At 41.1% G+C, this 20,231-nt stretch overlaps 1 protein-coding gene and 1 non-coding gene across 2 annotated transcripts in view; both read right to left on the bottom strand.

Moving 5' to 3' along the window:
- Window positions 1-20,231, bottom strand: part of LOC124709672 — a 485,537-nt gene that overhangs the window by 254,102 nt on the left and 211,204 nt on the right. The gene's annotated exons all lie outside the window — the stretch shown is intronic.
- Trnas-cga lies at window positions 7,853-7,927 on the bottom strand. Its single transcript has one exon. It is a non-coding gene; the product is annotated as a tRNA-Ser (tRNA).

The following is a 20,231-nucleotide window of genomic DNA, read 5'->3' as shown; positions in this document are numbered from 1 at the left end:
TTCCATGTTTTGTGTAGGTTGTCATGCCTGCTGAAACAGTTGCTCTTGAAACATTCAATAAGTTGGCTCGCTTGGTTACTGATGCTCCAGCTAATAGGGCCCCACAATCAACCCTCTTTGGTTCTCTGTTAGGTCTTTCATTTCACGTCGTCCTCGACCTCTGAATGCAAATACGAAATGTGCACTACTCGTAAACTACCTGCACTGAAGCCAAGTCCCCACTGATCAAGCACAGTCCAACGTGGCACGTAACTTACCTGCATTGTTGACCAAGACTATCCCAATCCTACCACTGTTCAAATTATTTGGCTATCCCCTGCAATTCATGTGGGAAAGCAAGGCAGTCGTGCGCCTGTGGAGCTTATGCCGTAGGATTGACAAGGTGCTACTTGAATGGAAGTTCGGTGGCACCATTACAAAAGATATTCGCGGGGTCATCTGCATGTCAAGTGAAGTTCGAGTTATGTTTGCAGTTTAAACTGAGCACGGAATGACAATGTTACGCTTGCTGTCTCACTTGGTTCTCCGTCGGCATTACAACTTGTGTATGTGATGTTGAATGTGCTGTCTCTTTTACGTAAAGTTCAACAGGCGCAATAATTACGGCACGTGTCATTTGGTAATTTGTACGCATTTCGCCGTATAGCTTGCGGATTTTCGTCGTAGCAAAAGAAGGGAGGACGCAAACGAATAAACGGTGAGCTTTACTGTTTGATGTATGAACGCTTGTCAACTTTGATATTAACGTACGGCACCGAATTATCTTTGTTTGACAGTCTGATGGTGTTTTAGAGCATTGTGTTCAGGTGTATATTGTGAGTGGTACACTGTGTGGACAGACGGTTCCACGAAGATTCATTATTTGTGTTACCTTAGTGCCCTCATGTTCTGTGTTCTCTTGTTGATGGTTAATCGCGCAGGTTTTTTTTTTTTTTTCAAGATTATTTATGAGCAGACACCTTTATTTTTGTTCAGTGCTTTTTTAAATGGTTTTAAAAGCAAATCCATTTTGAAATGACTGTTCTTGGTTAAGATTGGTCGTCAGTTTTCCTAAGAGAGAGAAATTTTGTCTAACCTGTGATCCGAGTTATGCAAGATGGTTTTGAAATCATAATGTGAGAAAGCTGCTTTAATCTTTAATCCCTGATATTTGGCCCAAGTTTTGGTAAAATGTAGTTTCTGTATGTCATGAGTGATAGTATAATTTTATTCAACGGAGCCCCTGATTTGTAATTTGGTTTAGCTCCGTTATTAGTTTTTGATCACATTACCCGAGAACGTGTTTCCTCCCTTTTAGAGAGCGTATAGGATTTTGTTACTTATTTCATTATAAGAACTGTGTTATAATGGTGTATCATGTATATTTTAAGTCAATGGAAAACTGTGGGTTTATCATAATTAAGGGAACATTTGGAAGGACGCACCAGGTGGTTATTTTTGCAATTGCTGTGAGATGAAGTACTCCACACACTTTATGTTTTAAAGAAATATTTTTCTTGGCCATTATTGTTGTGTTTCAAGTATTCCAGCTGGTCTTTTTTAATTGTAGTCATTTGATGAAACTAAATTAGGTAAAAAATTGTAGGGGTTTATTTCTTGGTACTATGTTTGGTACCTTCCACTGAGCGTTGTATCTCGTGGTGATTTTGAGATAGATCAAGAACTGGGCGATTATTGAGAGACTTGAAATTTCTGATTGTATGAAATTAATTATATTTATTTATTTTGCGTATGGCACTATTACGTCACACACAAAATTTTCCGTTAACAATGCACATATAGAGACTTACACACAGGAAAGGAAGTCGTGACTACAAGTTGATTAAATTTACGGTATTTACAAAGCACAGAAGGTCAGAGGCTTATGTCCAACAGCTGAACAAACGTAACTCATCCCTTAGTTGCTAACAGGAAGTCCTTCAGATCGTTAGGATAGGGTCATTTTGAACACGTAAGTATGTTGTCGTTTGCACTACAGTCACAGCTGGGCCATGTTGTTAACCCCCAACTTGTACAGTGAGTCAACACGTCTTCCACTACCTGTCCCTATTCTATTGAGTGCAGACCAGAACTTGCGATGCTCTTCATACCGTGGCCTGGTCGAGATGCGGGGGATTCTCAGTTGTTCTGAGGTAGCGTTGTTCTGCCACATTTCTATCCATGTGTCTCCTGTTGTTACTGCTTTGTCCACCAAACATTGTTCACCGTGTGCAAGATGATGACGGGAACTAAGTCGGTTTTTTCTGATTACAGGAATGCCCTCATGTGTTAGGAAATATGGGTCACCAGCTATTTTTACAAGGTTCCGCTTGAAAGCAGCTTGAAGTCTCATGAATGGAAGATGTAAGTGGCTAAGAATAGGCAGCCAGAAAGTTGGAGTATTTTTAATTCTTCCTGTGATGATGCGAAAGCCTTGCTGACCTGCGTAACAATGACTTCGATATATGGGCTCTTGATCTAAACTGCTGCGCAATATTCTGCCACACGGTACACCAGACCAAGGGCAGATGTTCTTAATGTCGGACCTGATGATCGCCATGTCGTACCGCAAAGTTCCTCCAGGGTGTCGTTTCTTGACCTCAGCTCAGCGGCAGTTTTCAGCAAGTGCTCTATCATTATGTCAAGATTGATCCTTATATAACATGGACGTTTGTTTTCGCACAGCTGTTTCCCTTTATCAAATATCTTTACTTCCTTGGTACTACGATCGTTGCTAGGGTAGAAGATGGTGACTTCAGTTTTGGTACCTGTAATCCTCAGTCAAGATGTATTCCATAGTGCCCAAGTCTTTGGGAGTCGGAGCCAGAGGCTAATCGTCGGCTTATTCAAATTTCCTTTGTGTCTTAGACGTAACTGCTATACATAGGGAAAACAAAAGAAGGGCTGATAATTGTAGGAGGGCATTATTAAACTTCATTAGAGGGCTCATTAGAACTGGGAAGCTTCTATCAGTTAACATAACGCTGATCCGATTTCCAATTTTGAGACATGATATGACTCTTGGAAGCCTCTTAAGATTTTTAATATAACAACTTGCCTCCAAACAGTATCATAAGCCGCTGCTAGATCTATAAACACAGTTGAAGTCTTTTGTTGGTTTTGAAACTCCGAAGCGATGAAAGTTGTCGGTGAGAGAATATGGTCGGCGCATCTGCGGTTTGGGAGAAATCCTGCCTGTTCAGCTGACTATCGACATTCAGGTGTTCCTGCTCCGTGCACAGCTGTTGTCAATTAATAGGGCTTTGAAGGTCTCGAAACGACCATGGAATCATCAAAACCGGTTGCCTTCTAATAAACATGCCTTTGCTATCTACATTGTTTTATACACTGAAGAGCCAAAGAAACTGATACACCTTCCAAATATAGTTTAGAGCCCCCACCAAGACGCAGAAGTAAATTAATGTAAATATCGTATGACTAGGGCCTCCTGTCGGGTAGACCGTTCGCCGAGTGCAAGAATTTCGATTTGACGCGTCGCTGGGGAGTAAATGATGATGATGAGGACAACACAACACCCAGTCCCTGAGCGGAGAAAATCTCCGACCCAGTCGGGAATCGAACTCGGGCCCTTAGGACTGACATTATGTCGCGCTGACCATTCAACTACCGCAAGCGGACGACGCAGAAGTGTCGCAACATGACGTAGTATGGACTCGACTTACATCATAGTGTTCCAACACCTGTTTCGATTACTTGGAGGTCAGCGGATTATACAATACTGAGCGGAGAAAATCTCCGACCCAGTCGGGAATCGAACTCGGGCCCTTAGGACTGACATTATGTCGCGCTGACCATTCAACTACCGCAAGCGGACGACGCAGAAGTGTCGCAACATGACGTAGTATGGACTCGACTTACATCATAGTGTTCCAACACCTGTTTCGATTACTTGGAGGTCAGCGGATTATACAATAGGATCATGTTTGTTTACCATGACCACAAGATAATGCAAGACCGACTGAGACCGTGCTTTCCTGGCCTAACTGGATACATGTAAACCCTCATCGCTAGTTTTGCAAAGGGCTCGTCATTACCGCTGTGGAGGCCGAGTTGCCATTATTGTTACGGGAGGGCGTGTTTGTGAGTTCGTGAAACGGCTTCTGGTGCAGTACACCGCTAAGACAGTTCCTCCCTTCCACTATTACACAACTACGCCCCAGGGTCAGGTAACAAGATAGGAGAACAAAGATTCTATAACACTCCAACAAATTAGTAACAAAGTCACATAAATGAGTTAAAAAAGTTTAATTATCTTTGTTCCTTGGTTGAATAATGAAGTCTGCAACACAGTATGTAATGTAACACAAAAAGGCCCTCATTGTTTAAGTGCAAATAATGGTAGGTAAACTTCACAGTAGCATATGCAATTTACAACTACCGTCTGTTCACTTCTAAGAGTTCACTAAACGACGTTCCCTGTCTAAACCAGCCTTGGACGATGATCTCTAATCAAGTAGGCGATAGTTGCTCTTCAGAGTGGGCTTCTGTCCGTTGTCGTCCGGTCATTGACGGATAATACTCGGCCGGCAACTGGACGTGACGGATTCTTCATCCTCAGCGCCGCCCGTGGTGCTAGTGTAACTCGCTGAAGTGGCGTGTTTCAGTCGTATGGCACTGGCTCGCATCTGTGCACCCGTGGTGCTTATGCCCTAGTGTGTTAGACTGTCGCCCTGGCTAGCACGTTCACATGGTTCAAATGGCTCTGAGCACTATGGGACTTAACATCTGTGGTCATCAGTCCCCTAGAACGTAGAACTACTTAAACCTAACTAACCTAAAGACATCACACACATCCATGCCCGAGGCGTGAGTCGAACCTGCGACCGTAGCAGTGGTGCGGTTTCGGACTGAAGCGCCTAGAACCGCTTAGCACGTTCTTCGGATTTCTCGCCCACTGAAACCATCTGGTAACAGACGCTTCCACACGATAATTTCTCACCGACTAAGACTGATATTTTGTGGCCTTGAGTTGAAGCAGCACTGAACTGCGTACCCGTATCTGTAGGCCAAACTCAGTTAGACTCCATGCTCAGCCGAGACCAATCCATCTTTTCTGCCAGAGTAAACAGCGCCCTGGTTACCTTCAAATCACCTATAAAGTTACTCATGTTTTCTTACTGTTGTGCTGCATTAGCACATGTGAAATCTCGTTATTTGCTATCGGTCCTGTGTTTCAGTCTTAGATCACAGTGTGAGTGAAACAAATACGTAATTTTTTTTCTAAGAGTTTGCGCAGTCCCACGTTCAATCGATCACATACCTCGTCATCATAAAATGACTCCTTTCCCTTCCCCCCCCCCCCCCTTTCCCTGTGTGACTCTTAGTGGTCGAGTTGTTTGGAAATAGATCGGTGAAGGACTGATGAGAAAAGTGGTTGGAAAAGACATGGGATATAAGGTTCGATATTTAGCATGTTTCGTGCGGACGATGTTGCACCGTACATTGTTTTGACGCCACTTGCATCCAACAATGCAGGTGGTTTCAACTTGTCAGCAGGAAGCAAAACGAGAATGATGCACTTGTGACATTGGCCATTCGTAACGTGTAGTGCTCCAAGTCAACTGCTTTTTCAGTTTCAGCATATGTCTCTTCTGACGGATGTTCTCGGAACTCCTTTGATTGAGATGATGAGGAATCGTACCATTACTTCGCAGCTCTCTTCGTTTCAGAGCTGAGGTAGTTGACTACGGCTTCGCCACAAGTGGCGATTTTTGCTATTTGGACATCAGTTCCTTCTTAAAAGCACAGCAGCACTTTTTCAGGTCCATCAATATATTACTTGTAACTTTTGTACTCAACTGATGGGTTACTCATCATATGAAAGACGAGCAGTTAATTTATATTGCTATGCTCTGAACCACGATTAATATGACAGTGTCTGCGATATCCTTCACTTTAATGATACAATACCTAAATCAGAAAATGATATAATGTTTGAGTGTAACGCTCAGCTGTCTGAAAAACTGAGGGTGCTTTAATCGTCGTGATTTTTGTCCTCTCCAGATGAGTTTATGTGCTAATACCGTAGATTTGATTGCCGGAATGAGTAGCCGAAAAGGTATTGTCACATGTGTTGAGATTATTACATTTTTTCGTCCATTCATCCATTGGCTTACATTTCGATTTGATATGTAAGTGTATCTTACAGGAGACAAAAGTAATATTGGAAACTGGTATGAAACGTAAAATGAAAAATGCGAATCACCTGTGTCGCACGCAAAGTTCATAAAAAGAGTTACTGTATATAGCCGCTTAATTACAGTAATCTGTTTGGACACAATGGTGAGAATTCCACAATGTATTGCGCAGGTAACCCAAATGAAATTCAATTAAAATCCTGTCCAGGCATTGTGTAGAACATATTACAGGCACTAAGAAGACTCTCAGTATTTATAGATGCTAGTGTTCCATCGTGATTTAATCACATTCTGAGCGGCCGCATATGGATAAGCAACAATCTGTTTTATAGTCTGCAAGTTTGAATGTTTATCTTCGAGGAAGATCCTGAAAAAATTAAATGGTGTAACTTAAATTCCATCTTCAGAACACTTCGTTAGAGTATCACAATAATTTTTAATATATTCCTTATGGGCAATTAAAAGTATGTTCTTCCTGATTTATTCATGCACTTATAAAACAGAATAAGCCTTAAATGATAAAATGTCGACATTTGGAATTTTTGGTAGTCTTTCCACAGCGTTTGATCGTTGATGAAACTATCATTGTCTCAGAGGCAATCTGAATATGCAGCATTAAAAAGTTTTGGTTATTTTATACTACAATGAAATGTTTGACGGGCAGCAGAGCAAGATTTAAATCTAACTAGAAAAACTTTCTCCTGGAATATTCCTTCTATTCCAATGAGGAACTTATATTTAGAAACAGGTAGCCTGTAACGTAAAAAAAAGGAAAAAATCTAATTTTTTAGTGTAGCTGCATGAGTAGGATGAAAAACAGGCGTTCATTAATGTTAAGCCTCGATAGCCGAGTGGCCAGAGCGACAGAATACCATGCAAAGTGGCTCGGGTTCGATTCCCGATTGGTTCGGAGAGTTTCTCCTCTCATCTCATCTCCGTCGACTGCGCAAGTCGCCGCAGTGGCGTCAGCTAAAAAGACTTGCACCAGGCGACTGCTCTTCTAAAAAATGGTTCAAATGGCTCTGAGCACTATGGGACTTAACATCTGAGTTGATCAGTACCCTAGAACTTAGAACTACCTAAACCTAACTAACCTAAGGACATAACACACATACATGCCCGAGGCAGGATTCGAACTTGCGACCGTACAAGTCGCGCGGTTCCGGACTGTAGCGCCTAGAACCGCTCGGTCACTCCGACCGGCCGTCACTTTGTGTATTAGTCTTTTGTTCACATGAAAGTTTTATAAAAGAATCACACACTTTGTTCTTTTGGCGTTTTCGTTTTCGTTTGATGTGTTGAGGCATCGATATTTCCATGGCTCTTTTGGACTTCTTCGCCATAACTCACAGACTTCACAATGCTGTCTTTAAAGTACAGCACACAAAAAAATCAGCAAAACATAACGTAAAATGGGGGTAAAACAGGTATAGTTTCTTTTTGACTGTCGAAATGTCGGCCGTGGTGTTGTCAGTGGCAGTCTCTTCTGCATGTCTTGCTGTCGCATCGGTAATGTTGGTTGCCATAATATACAACATGAGTGACTGTGACAATTTTATAATACAAATGACAGTATAAATACTTTTTATTTTTGGAACTACGAAGTTATTTCGAGGATCTAGATATAAAACATTAACGTCATGTTACCAGAATGAGATTTTCACTCTGCAGCGGAGTGTGCGCTGATATGAAACTTCCTGGCAGATTAAAACTATTTGCCCAACCGAGACTCGAACTCGGGACCTTTGCCTTTCGGGGGCAAGTGCTCTACCATCTGAGCTACCGAAGCACGACTCACGCCCGCTACTCACAGCTTTACTTCTGCCAGTACCTCGTCTGCTACCTTCCAAACTTTACAGAAGCTCTCCTGCGAACCTTGCAGAACTAGCACTCCTGAAAGAAAGGATATTGCGGAGCCATGGCTTAGCCATAGCCTGGGGGATGTTTCCAGAATGAGATTTTCACTCTGCAGCGGAGTGTGCGCTGATATGAGTACCGGGCGTGAGTCGTGCTTCGGTAGCTCAGATGGTAGAGCACTTGCCCGCGAAAGGCAAAGGTCCCGAGTTCGAGTCTCGGTCGGGCACACAGTTTTAATCTGCCAGGAAGTTTCATATCAGCGCACAGTCCGCTGCAGAGTGAAAATCTCATTCTGGAAACATCCCCCAGGCTGTAGCTAAGCCATGTCTCCGCAATATCCTTTCTTTCAGGAGTGCTAGTTCCGCAAGGTTCGCAGGAGAGCTTCTGTAAAGTTTGGAAGGTAGGAGACGAGGTACTGTCAGAAGTAAAGCTGTGAGTACCGGGCGTGAGTCGTGCTTCGGTAGCTCAGATGGTAGAGCACTTGCCCGCGAAAGGGAAAGGTCCCGAGTTCGAGTCTCGTTCGGGCACACAGTTTTAATCTGCCAGGAAGTTTCATTAACGTCATGGACTTACCATTTTAAGAGTGCAGAATTGAAATTCCTAAAGACGTGTAAATTTTTTAAGTCTATCATTTCATTTAAGTTCTCGTTTTTCGATTTAAAGTCATGAGTGAATATTTCCATTTCTCCCAAGATGCCAGTTCTCCAACAGCTTTCCAAAGTATTTCGTACTTTCGGTTTGTTTTCTCTTGCACCACTGCGTCTTGTGTCTTTTATATGTTTTGCTACAGTTGACTTACTGGCTTTATCTGGTCTGAAACAATCAATGTGTTCTTTAAATCATGTTTTAAAGTTTCTTTCTGTTTGGCCAATATAGTATTTGGGCAATGTCTACATGTAATTTTATAAACTCCTGGTTTGCTCAGTCTGTCTGTAGGTTGTAAGGTATCATGGACTAGTTTTTATCCTAAGTTGTTGTTGGCGGCAAAAGTGATCCTCATGATTGTGGTTTTAGACAAGTTGACTATTTCGTCTCAGATGATTCCTGAATGTGGTACCCATTTATAGTTGGGCTTTTGTATGCTGTGGTGGATAGCCATATTAATTTGTTTGGTTTTGTTTCCAGTTCTAAGCTGTGAAAGTGCATCTATTTCATGTTCATGATAGCCATGCACATTCTTCTACGAATTTAAAAAGTAAAAACATGGCATTAATGGCGTTGTGGTCTGTAGCCCAATGACTGGTTTGATGCAGCTCTCCATGCTACTCTATCCTGTGCAAGCCCATTCATGTCTGGAGAAATACTGCAACGTACATCATGCTGAATCCGTTTACTTAGTCATCTCTAGGTCCCCCTCTACGACTTCCCTTCAGTACTAAATTGGTTATCCCTTGATGCCTCAGACTACGCCCAACCACCCTGTCCCTTCACCTAGTCAGGTTGTACCTAAAATTTTTCTTTTTCCTTGGTTGTATTCCGTACCTCCTGATTAGTTTCGTGTTCTAACCACCTAATCATCACCATTCTTCTGTAGCACCACATTTCAGAAGCTTCTATTCTCTTCTTGTCTGAACTCTTAATGGCCCCTGTCTCTCTTCCATACACGGCTACACTCCATACAAAAACTTTCAGAAAGGACATTCTGACACATAATCTATAGTCGATGGTAACAAATTACTCTTCTTCAGAAATGCTTTTCTTGTCATTTCCAGTCTACATTTTGTATCCTTCCTACTTCGGCCATTTTTACCTATTTTGATTCCCAAATAGCAAAACTCATGTACTAACTACTTTAAGCGTCCCATTTCCTAATCTAATTCCCTCAACATAAACATATGTGTTTCCTAGATCCCAGAAATATCTTTGTATTTCTGAAAATAAAAAGTATTTATACTATAATTTGTACTGTAAAAATGATACAGTCACTCATTTTGTAGTATATTACGGCATTAAACGTCAATGATACGACAGCAGGAAATGCAGCAGACATTGCCATTGATAACACCAGTGTCGACATATCGATAATCAAATCGAAATTAGCATTGTTTGACCATCATCTTCTGTTCTGCACTGCTGACTCATTTTTGTGTATCATGCTTTAAGGAAACCGTTGTGAAATCTGTGAACAATGGTGAAGAATACCAAAAGAGCCATGGAAATAGCGATGTCTCAACAAATTGTAAGAAAACTACAACGCCACGAGAACAAAGTGAGAGACTCTTTTATAAAATTTTCATGTAAACAAAAGACCAATAGCCAAATTGCCATCGCTTCTTACCAGGTTATCCTTCTCTTTCTGCACATGATGGTTAGAGCAGTCAGTTAACGAAGTTTTAATATCTGTACGAAAATGTATTAAATATTTTTGTGAAGCCAGTATAGCATGATGATGAGGTGTCAGCTCGTAACATGTCGCTAAATAAATAATTTAGTAGTCAACAAATTTTGAAACCGATAACGGTCTTTGAAAACACTTTCGTGTAATGAAGTAGGCTGAACCATACTCTTCAAAAAAAGATCACTGTACTATGCTAGCTAATGTCTCAGATAAATAATGGTGACCTAATATGAAAAAGGGTGGTAAGCTATCGTAGAAAATCAGTCAGTTTATTCCTAATATAAACGTCATAATAAGGAAAATCTGTGCTCAAAAAAGTGGCAGTCCCTGGACATCAGTGTGAATTTTAAGATTTCAAAAATGTTTATATTTTTTATGGTAACCACATAAACTTCGCAGCATCTGCATTCCAAATGGTATATTTCTCAAGGAGCAATGACTAAATAAAGTAAAAAATACTGGAGCATAGCATGTATTATATTATTACGGGAAAAAGAACTAGAATCGCCTACTATCGTAGATTTCGTCGTACCTCTTTATTGTGCACTAGCTGAATAATTTACGTAACATACACCACACACACCAGACACTTTGCAGCTAAAGATAAATGTCAACAACACGCAGTCTAATTTTTAAATACTGACCCTTGCGGTGTCTCAGTATGAACTCTACAAATGTGGTACATTCTCTTTGGCCATGTTGCGAAGCTATTGCTCTCCTCGGTTCCTACTTAAAATGTTGCACCTGAGCCTGCTCTCAGTCGTTTACATCGATAACTGCAGGATGGTCATCCAAGGGCAATTGTTGTCTGGCAAGCGGCATAAGTATGTTACTAGAATTTGCTGAAGTTGAATGTGACTTTGAGCAATTATGTGATTGTCTATTCTACCAAGTTACAAGCCCGGAAAGCAAGTCAGTCCGATATGGTGGAAGTCGGCCAAGAAACTTTGGTATTTGTATCTAGAGAATTCACTAGTGAAGTCGGATTAATTACCCATAGTCATTGGCACTTGTCGGACTTATTTGGTGAGGATTTTACTATCTAGAGAGTACGAACAGTTATTCGGAGTCATCTGCTATGCTTTAGCGTTTTTAAGCTATGAGTACTATAATGTTTTAAGTTTGAGCTAAGTCGGATTTTATGTAAAGCGCTTACCAGGTCCAACTTGTTTCACACAAACTGGTAAAATTGTTTATGTTACATGCATCTGTGGCGGGTTGTCTAGTTGCCATCTATGAGGTTTGAGTCCTGTTGGTAATTTATGAATACTTTTTACATTCTGGCTATGTGTAATTTGTTTGCTACTGAGGATTGATACAAGATCAACTTTACTGCTAGCTGTTTTAAACGAGGCGGTGTGGGAGCTGTTGTCTGCATTTTTATTATACTTTCTTGTATAGAACTAGCCTGAGTTATCACAACTTCAGGTGGAGCTACGTACATTGGTACATTGTCTCTTGGCTCAGATCTGCTTCCTTCTTAATTGCGTGTTTGGCTGTTCGTTTCTGATCTCGGGCTCTTTAATGAAAGAAACGTGACCTATTTACGTCAGTTAAAATAATGTCCATTTGACATTACGTAAACGTTGTATTTCACATTGCTTTTATAGTTGCTGATGACTTATTGCGATTTGGGTTACTTTAATATGCTAACTGATGTGTTAGCTAAATGTTTATTGATTCTTGGTGTATTATTGTGGAACATTTGGTAACTGATATGTTTTTCTGCCTGTTCTAGTGGCAACGGAATTCATGCTGTGCTTTACTGATTTTACTTTGAAACTGTACCACTTGAGTTAGGAGAAAGTGTACGGAATGTCACGACTGAAAGCTCAAATAAATAGACATCAAAATAGAAATACTACACGTTTACTGCTGATATTCTACTTGTCTTGAGTAGAAATGCTTACATTTGAGTTTGTCAAACTTGAGGTGTTAAAACAACGGTAAGAACAGTTGGTACAGACTGTTATATAGAATCCATTTTTTTTTCTTGAATTGTTACGTTCTTTTGTGGCATGGCAACTTAGCAATCCAAGCTTCTTGCTTGATGTTGTTTTCAAATATTTCAAATATTGGACATTTGACGAGTCACCCAATGAACTCAGTTTCATACGTGGCTGTTTCATAGCATGAGGAAGGACAGAGAGATTTTCTAGAAAACGTCTTGAGTCTTTGATATTCATTCGGCAAGGGATCGCAGTTATTCGAGATGCTTTATCTGGTCGGACTACGGCTCACTGGTTATGGATATGTTGCGATTTTGTTAACCATGTTGTGAAGACGACCGGAAGACTTGTTCCATTGGCGATGCGTAGATAAATATTTTCTTGAGTGACAAAATAATTAATGTGAATGTGGATATATGAATTGCTCTGATCTGGTCTGTTCACAAGGTATCTGTTGTTATGGCGTCTCTCACACGCTTTATCTAGGAAAAAGGAAGATTGAGAGATATAACGTCCTGCCGACGTAAGGTCGTTAGAGACGTAGCACTTAGTTGGATATTGTAGGGATAGGGAAGTAGTTATTTTCAAAAGAATTATCACGGCTTTTGCCTGAAGACATTTAGTGAAATCATAAAAACTGAAATACAAGTGTCACTCAATAAAAAAAACCGGAAAAATTTTGTAAACTTTCTGTGGTGACGGTAACAACGACTCCGGAGAGTACCACACCACAGTCGATAAGCCGAGCTGAAAAAACTCGCAAGGCAGCAGCTGCACGGGTTGGCACTTTGAAGTATACCGAGGGCCGCCATGAAGCGCAGCTGCCAACCCATGGGCATCACGTATATGGATAGCGACTGGTCGATGCTTCGTAAAATACCGGAGCACAGAGAACGGCGGAGAGTTCTCTTCAGGATACCAAGTCGTGTACAGTCTGCAGTTTCCGCCGAGTCTGCAAGCTGCAGTGTACGGACGTCGTCCTCAAGACTTGGGTTGCGTAGGCATCGTAGGACTCAAAGTAGGTGTCACTCAGAAGCATCCTGAGAGAATTTTAATATTTTAGAGGAGTTTTAATATTTCAAACGTCTAATTGTGCTGGATATTTCACAAGAAGAAGCACCATTTAAATTGACTACTTCTCCATATATGTTAAATATCATTTTATTACTACTGTTGGGAATCATTCTCATTGAAGATAACCTAAACCGCCCTACTGTTTTCCCAATATCATGTACTACGAGAGTAAAATACGAATTTTTATTTTTTATTTCTCGTGGTACTCCCTCTCAAGTTCAATGCACTTATGCAAGCGCTGGACAAGTTTCTCAAGAATAAAATTTTCGCTCTGCAGCGGAGTGTGCGCTGATCCGAAACTTCCTGGCCGATTAAAACTGTGTGCCGGGCCGTGACTCGAACTCGGGAACTTTGCACTTCGCGGGCAAGTGCTCTACCTACTGAGCTACCCAAGCACGACTCACGCCCCGACCTCACAGCTTTAATTCCGCCAGTACCTCGTCTCCTACCTTCCAAACTTCACAGAAGCTCTCCTGCGAACGGTAGGAGACGAGGTACTGGCGGAAATAAAGCTTTGAGGACGGGGCGAATCTTGTAGGAGAGCTTCAGTGAAGTTTGGAAGGTAGGAGACGAGGTACTGGCGGAAATAAAGCTGTGAGGACGGGGCGTGAGCCGTGCTTGGGTAGCTCAGTTGGTAGAGCACTTGCACGCGAAAGGCAAAGGTCCCGAGTTCGAGTCTCGGCCCGGCACACAGTTTTAATCTGCCGGGAGCTTTCTAAGTTTCTCAACTCCACATTTAAAGAATTATTGGGATCGTCCACGTAATAAGACATGCACTGTTGCCTAAGAGCTTTTTTGAGTTAGTTACTAATGTGATAATCTGAAGGTTCCAGGCCGGTGGAACAGGGTGGTGGGAGGTGGCAGGGGGAAGAAGACGAATATTAGGTATCTGATGGTCTCTAATAAAACTCTAGCAGTGTATGGCCTCGTGTTATCATTCAGAAAAAGCACACCGGTTACTTAAAAATTCAAATTTTCGCGCACACGGTGTGCGTACGTCGCACTGTTCAGATATCCGTCTCTCGGTTTGTTAAGTACAACATTTCCGTCCTTATGTTGCCCAAATAATGTCAATATGAATTTACCATCACTCCTTTCAGTTCACACCTTCTTTGATTTTGTACACGAAAAATGTCCCTGCTCCACTGTTGCCCATTTTCGTAAAAATGCTGCCAATTTTCGTCTTCCGTTACAATATGGTGAAGAAATGCCTTCTCCCTCAACCAAATATTTTCACAAAGTTCCATGCAAGCAGGTTCCTTCCGTTCTTATGTGATGTCGGTTCTTTGCAACCCTCCTCGCACATAATTTTTTTGGAGGTCAAAACGTCATGAACGAGTTCCAACACTAATGTTCATCTTTGTTGCAACAAAACTCACCATACTAAACCTGTTTTCCGACAACAAGTCATTATCCCTCGCAATGTTCCTGACAGCAGAAGCAGAGCGTCCTTGGTGTGTGGAATTTTCAATTCTTGTTTCATCTCGTTTAAACTTCTCTGCATACTCATACAGTTGTGTTCCACTCATTCGCCATATTGCAACACCACCCGAATTCGATTGATATCAACCCTTAAGCTAACCTAACGAGACTCCGCTGCCCCCCGTTGGCGCAGACCTGCAAGGTTGCTGCCATCATGTCTTACTGATCCCTCGCATAACGTTCACGAGGAATGCGTGCCCACTCCATCACTGTATCTGGTAATAAATCCTGGACGTCAATAAAATATGATAAAGAAGCATAAACTATATCGAGATCTCTTTTTTTTATACAACTTTTCCAGATATCTATTGCGTGGACCTTGTATTTATGGCTGAACACGGATTTTAAATGCTGATTTCCTGATGTTAAGGGAAAGGAAACGAGATGAACGCTAGTACCTAGAAGCTCACCGCCAAATATGTACGATATATCCCGTTACTGAAACGACATCTAGCTCTTCGTAAATGGATTGTGTCTCATTGTATCTCGGAATTCATACCAAATGTTAGTACTGCGTAGCAACTGTACCAAACAAAACAAGTACTTTGCCATCAGTATTAGCAATCTCAATGTGTAATCATGCTTGCGGCACACAAACTGGCTAAACGGGAGTGATACGTCCTGGGCAGCCTATACGGCAATTCAGTCGGCTCTCCCGATTTGTACAGGCAACCAGCGTAATTCCTGTCAACGTTAAAAAATACGAGCCGATACGTTTGGCTCGTCAGCGCGACACAGCCACGCTATCGACACACGCGCAGTATCGGATCTTTGCGTACGGTAACGCGATTATCTCGTATCACAATGTTGTCAGTTATTTGCTGCAAGCTCTTAGGTACCGGGGGTGTTATTTCGTGAACAGTGGAGCTCTGAAACGCAACTGAGTATGATGTTGTATTTAACTTATGCATAAACTCACCAGCTACACCATCAGTAGGTGCAGCATACATCATAAAAGTTTATTAGTAAGTGACGACCAGGAAACAAACCAGGATTTGTTTTAAAAATATCGTGATGGAGAAGGCAACAATTCAATTACTTGCACATCGATTTGCTGTAGAGCTGTAATTTTCTATCATGTATGAGATAACTATGTTATGCAGGAAATATTATTAGTCAGCAACAGAAACTCATTTATTGGAGCGTCAGAATGTTGAACCGATTGATTTTTCGAAACTAACTGTAATATAAAGGCGATTTATATAATTTATTATTGTCTAAATTATATGCAATTTAAGAGGCTTCCCCCACGGTCCGTAATAGATCATTTTCCTACCTAGTGGGGAAGAATAGCAGTTGCAATAGCTCAACTACAATTTGTTTATAATGGACCGCTTCCTAGATTCTAGGGTCCTTGTTAGGTGACTACTCATTAACGTATGCTAGCATAGACATAATGCAATTACACAAACCATCAAGTAGATGAAGTGCAGAATTCTTCAAGATGCTGCCCCCATTTCTTTACATATTCTTCCACTTTGTCGTCTGAGTTAATATTTCTAAGTATTCTCATTTATTAAAATCGGACTCACTGAGCTACTTCAACAGATATTAGAATTCCCATTTCTGCCGGTTTTATGCAGCTTTTGCCTTTCTTTCTTTCGCTCCAAGGTTCACGGTCATAGAGTACAACGGAAGTTTGTTTAATATCTATTGGTCCACCATGGCCAGACATTGACAAAAGAAGTTTATTTAGGTTGGCAACTGATTTGGGCCTGTAATTTAGACCATCTTCAGAGCGTTAGCCCTGCAATGCTATAGATATTCATATTCGTGTATTTACTCTCCATTAATAGAATGCTTTCAAAATTGAGGAAGAGTTTTCTGAGAATATTCGTCTGCAGCACAGTATGGTGGTGATTCATTGACTGTGTGAAAAGAGGAAAAGAGCAGATTAGAAGCTTTTGTGGTGTGGTGCTATAGAAGGGCTTTGAAAATTAGAAGTACTGATAAGAACTGAGGAGGTTCTCCACAGAAGCTATGGGAAAAGAAATACTGGTTAACACTGATAAGAATTGGGGAAAGGATGTACAAGATGTGTTACGTCATGAAGGAATAGCTCCCATGGCCTTACATTCGGCTTTAGATGGTAAATACTGCTGGGGGGACATAAATGGCAATAGACAGAAAAAACAGGACGTTGGATGAAGGTCCTACTGTGAATGAAGAGTTTTCCACAGGAGAAAAAGTAATGGTGGACTTTTTCAAACGAAATGTGTGAATAATATCCCCCCTTCCCCCAGCCTCCCTTCAGAAAAAATCCTATCTTTGAAAACTTAAGAAGTAAATGGCAAAAGTCAGTGTCCATAACAGCGGTCCGTGCTAGAAGGAAAGTCTGAACACTATTAGCAGCTGACCGCAGACTTTCCTGCTGAGAAGCCCACAAAGTCTAAAGTAAAGTGACACAGTGCTATCGGAAAAGATCAAGAAAATAAGTTCAAGAAAATAGGAAAGTGTGAAACAAGGTTCATTCCCCATACGAGATGCTAAAAGCTTATGTGCCACATTGTTAAAATGTTACATCCACTTCAAGATGATATCAGAGCTTTCTGCTTCTCATAGTCCTTCTGTTATCAAGACATGACTAAGATACGTGAAAGCTATCCGTGCATTCTGCTCGGTTCTTGTGTGTAAGAAAGATTTTCCATTTTGTGCGGTAGTGGCTTCAAATTTTGACGAGATTCTGATGAGGAAAGCAACATAGGGTTCCTCTTAATAACTGCAGAAACTTACTTTCGTTTAGCCGTCGTAGAGATTGCTACATAGCGTCAAAAGAAAACGAGACAGATGCGAAGAAAGTAGGTAATCTGTTTATTATTTCAAAATTTGTCGTCATACTCTTAATAATTCTATCCGATTGTGAGATAAGACGGTGCCTTGATGGAAAAATGATTAGAATTGTCTATGGATGAATCACACGAAGAAAATCGATGTTCACGAGTTTTTTCCTCATTTCCCAAACATATGGAAATCGCGTGGGTAGGGATCAGGACTGAATAGAGGATGCGTAACGGCTTCCCAGATAATTTCTGCAGGCGTAGTCGAAACGACTTTTAAGATGTGAGCCCTCTGGGTAGCTGAGAAGCCCTTACATATTTTCCATAAAGTCTCTACCTCTGCTTCCGTTATTTCCAGTTTTTGGAACCCTGAAGAAAAGATTCGTGGTCGTCGACTTATTTCGGACGAAGAGGCACACACCTGGTTACAATCAAGATCCCTTAAGAAATCGCCATGATTTTTCCGTGAAGGCCTTGATCATCCTGTCTCACAGTGGCGTAAAAGTTTTAACAGTGGTGACGATTGCTTTTCAAGTGATGAACTTCCATCTGTCTCGTGTTAGTGTTCATTTCACTGCTCCATACACATTGTTTGTATAATAGATCTGTTGTTGTTTTCGAATGAAACTAGCTGCAGCATAGAATGAATTCGTTGTTGGTTCTCCATGATTGCCCATACTAAATTCAGTATTTTTCGTTTTCTTTCATTACTGCAAAGCTGTGCGTCTTGACATTCAGAAGACTGAGTGTCAAAATTTCAAAACAAACAGCGCCTTCGACGTAGCTGATTCACTTAAAAAGTTATTACTTAATGAGGGTGAAAATTCATTAGCCAAATTATTCTTTTACGGCCGCCGATAATACATATTACCTGGTCGCATCTCTGTTTCTGCAACTTTCACCATCATCTCCTCTTCTGGGAGGTGTGTCATGTGTGACGGTGACATTTTAATAATACTGAGCCGTCCGCTTCATTACATTGTCATCAAACGCATCGCATAAGTCATTTATTTTTTGTGAAGCACTTTCCGTGCACTGAACGGCGCACATGCCTCAGTAGCAGTATACTTGGCGTATTCTCAATGTACGACCAGTATTTTCCTTTCTTTGTTGTTGTAGTGCTCGTCTTCAGCCTGAAATACTATGAAATGTAAAATGAGACATACAATGTCTTGTTGCACCATTGTTGAAATGAGAGGTAGAAGTAGATGTGAAATGCAAATAATGATATTGAAGAATTTGATGAGGGTGGTGACGATGATGTGGCTGATCGAATGCACTTCCAGGCGAGTTGGTAATGGCTGTTATCCTTAATGGTAGTCACTCAGGTCGCACTGTGATGGGGGCTCAAATGAGTAGGCGTTGCACGAATCTCTTTGTTGGCACTGACATAAACAAATGTGTGACACTAGGAATTCAAGTGGAAAAACGACTGGACATCAACATAAAGACTGGGTCCCAGTGAGTGTGCCCCCTAAAACTATTCCTGTTTAAACATAGAGTGGGAGGAAGGGAGCAATATAATGGCATCGGAGCACCAGCTGATTTTGTATGGATAGGAATGGAGATGCAATAGTGTTTTCGTTCTCACATTAATAACTGATAGAAGTTTTACGGGGACGTTCAACAAACTTACGCGATGACTGTATGAAAACGGAAATGGGAACAAAGAAAGGGATACGATGTGGCCGCGCGGAGTGGCGGCGCGGTTTTAGGCGCCATGTCATTGACTCCGCGGCCCCTCCCGCCGGAGGTTCGAGTCCTCCCTCGGGCGTGTGCGTGTATGTTGTTCTTAGTTTAAGTTAGTTTAATTAGTGAGTAAGTCTTGGGACCGATGACCTCAGCAGTTGGTCCCTTAGAAATTCACACACATTTGAACATTTGATACGATGTGTATGCCATACCTGGACACGTATTAAATGAAGGATATTACGGACAGAGAAGATCGTAGCTACATTATGAAGGAAACATTGAGTGTTTTTATCAAGGAGGGTGGCGTAACAATATAATCCCATTATGCAGTTGGTTATTCTACACATAATTTTTAAAAATTAATTTTATGTACCTAACACTCAGTTATTTTCTTATGCGTATAAGCTGCTTAGCGTTCCTGGACAAGGAAAGAATGAGTATTCCATGTAAGAAGTCAATGAAAAAAAATCCTGTTAGAGATGATACTGAGTCGGAGAATTAAAATGAATGGGCACATATTTCATGGGTCCTTGACAACACAGTGCGCATAACGCAAGATATATTCGGTTGTTCTTACTATTTAAATGTGTGAAGAAATGTTTGCGAACCTTAATTAAGAGCATATTTCATCTTATAGAGCTGATCGATGTATGCCTCTGACTGTGGTCCATTCCATACTAATACCGATTGTGCAACAAATTTTATTTTGTCTGAATATCTGCATAATACAGTCACAACATTTAATAAAAATCAAGAGATAATACAACCACAATAACGCCGTAATAATTAGTGTAAGGAATGGAGAAAAGTGGGTGAGTCGTTGTTCCGCAAGACCTGAGTACAGGACAGTGCTCCTGTCAGACTCCGAACAAAATTTACAGCTCTAATACTTAAGTTAATAGGCAATATTTTCTGCAAATTGTTT

Source organism: Schistocerca piceifrons, chromosome 1 (genome assembly GCF_021461385.2).
Source record: "Schistocerca piceifrons isolate TAMUIC-IGC-003096 chromosome 1, iqSchPice1.1, whole genome shotgun sequence".
NCBI lineage: Eukaryota > Metazoa > Arthropoda > Insecta > Orthoptera > Acrididae > Schistocerca > Schistocerca piceifrons.
The sequence above is the reverse complement of the archived record's forward strand: the minus strand, read 5'-3'. Positions and strand labels throughout refer to the sequence as shown.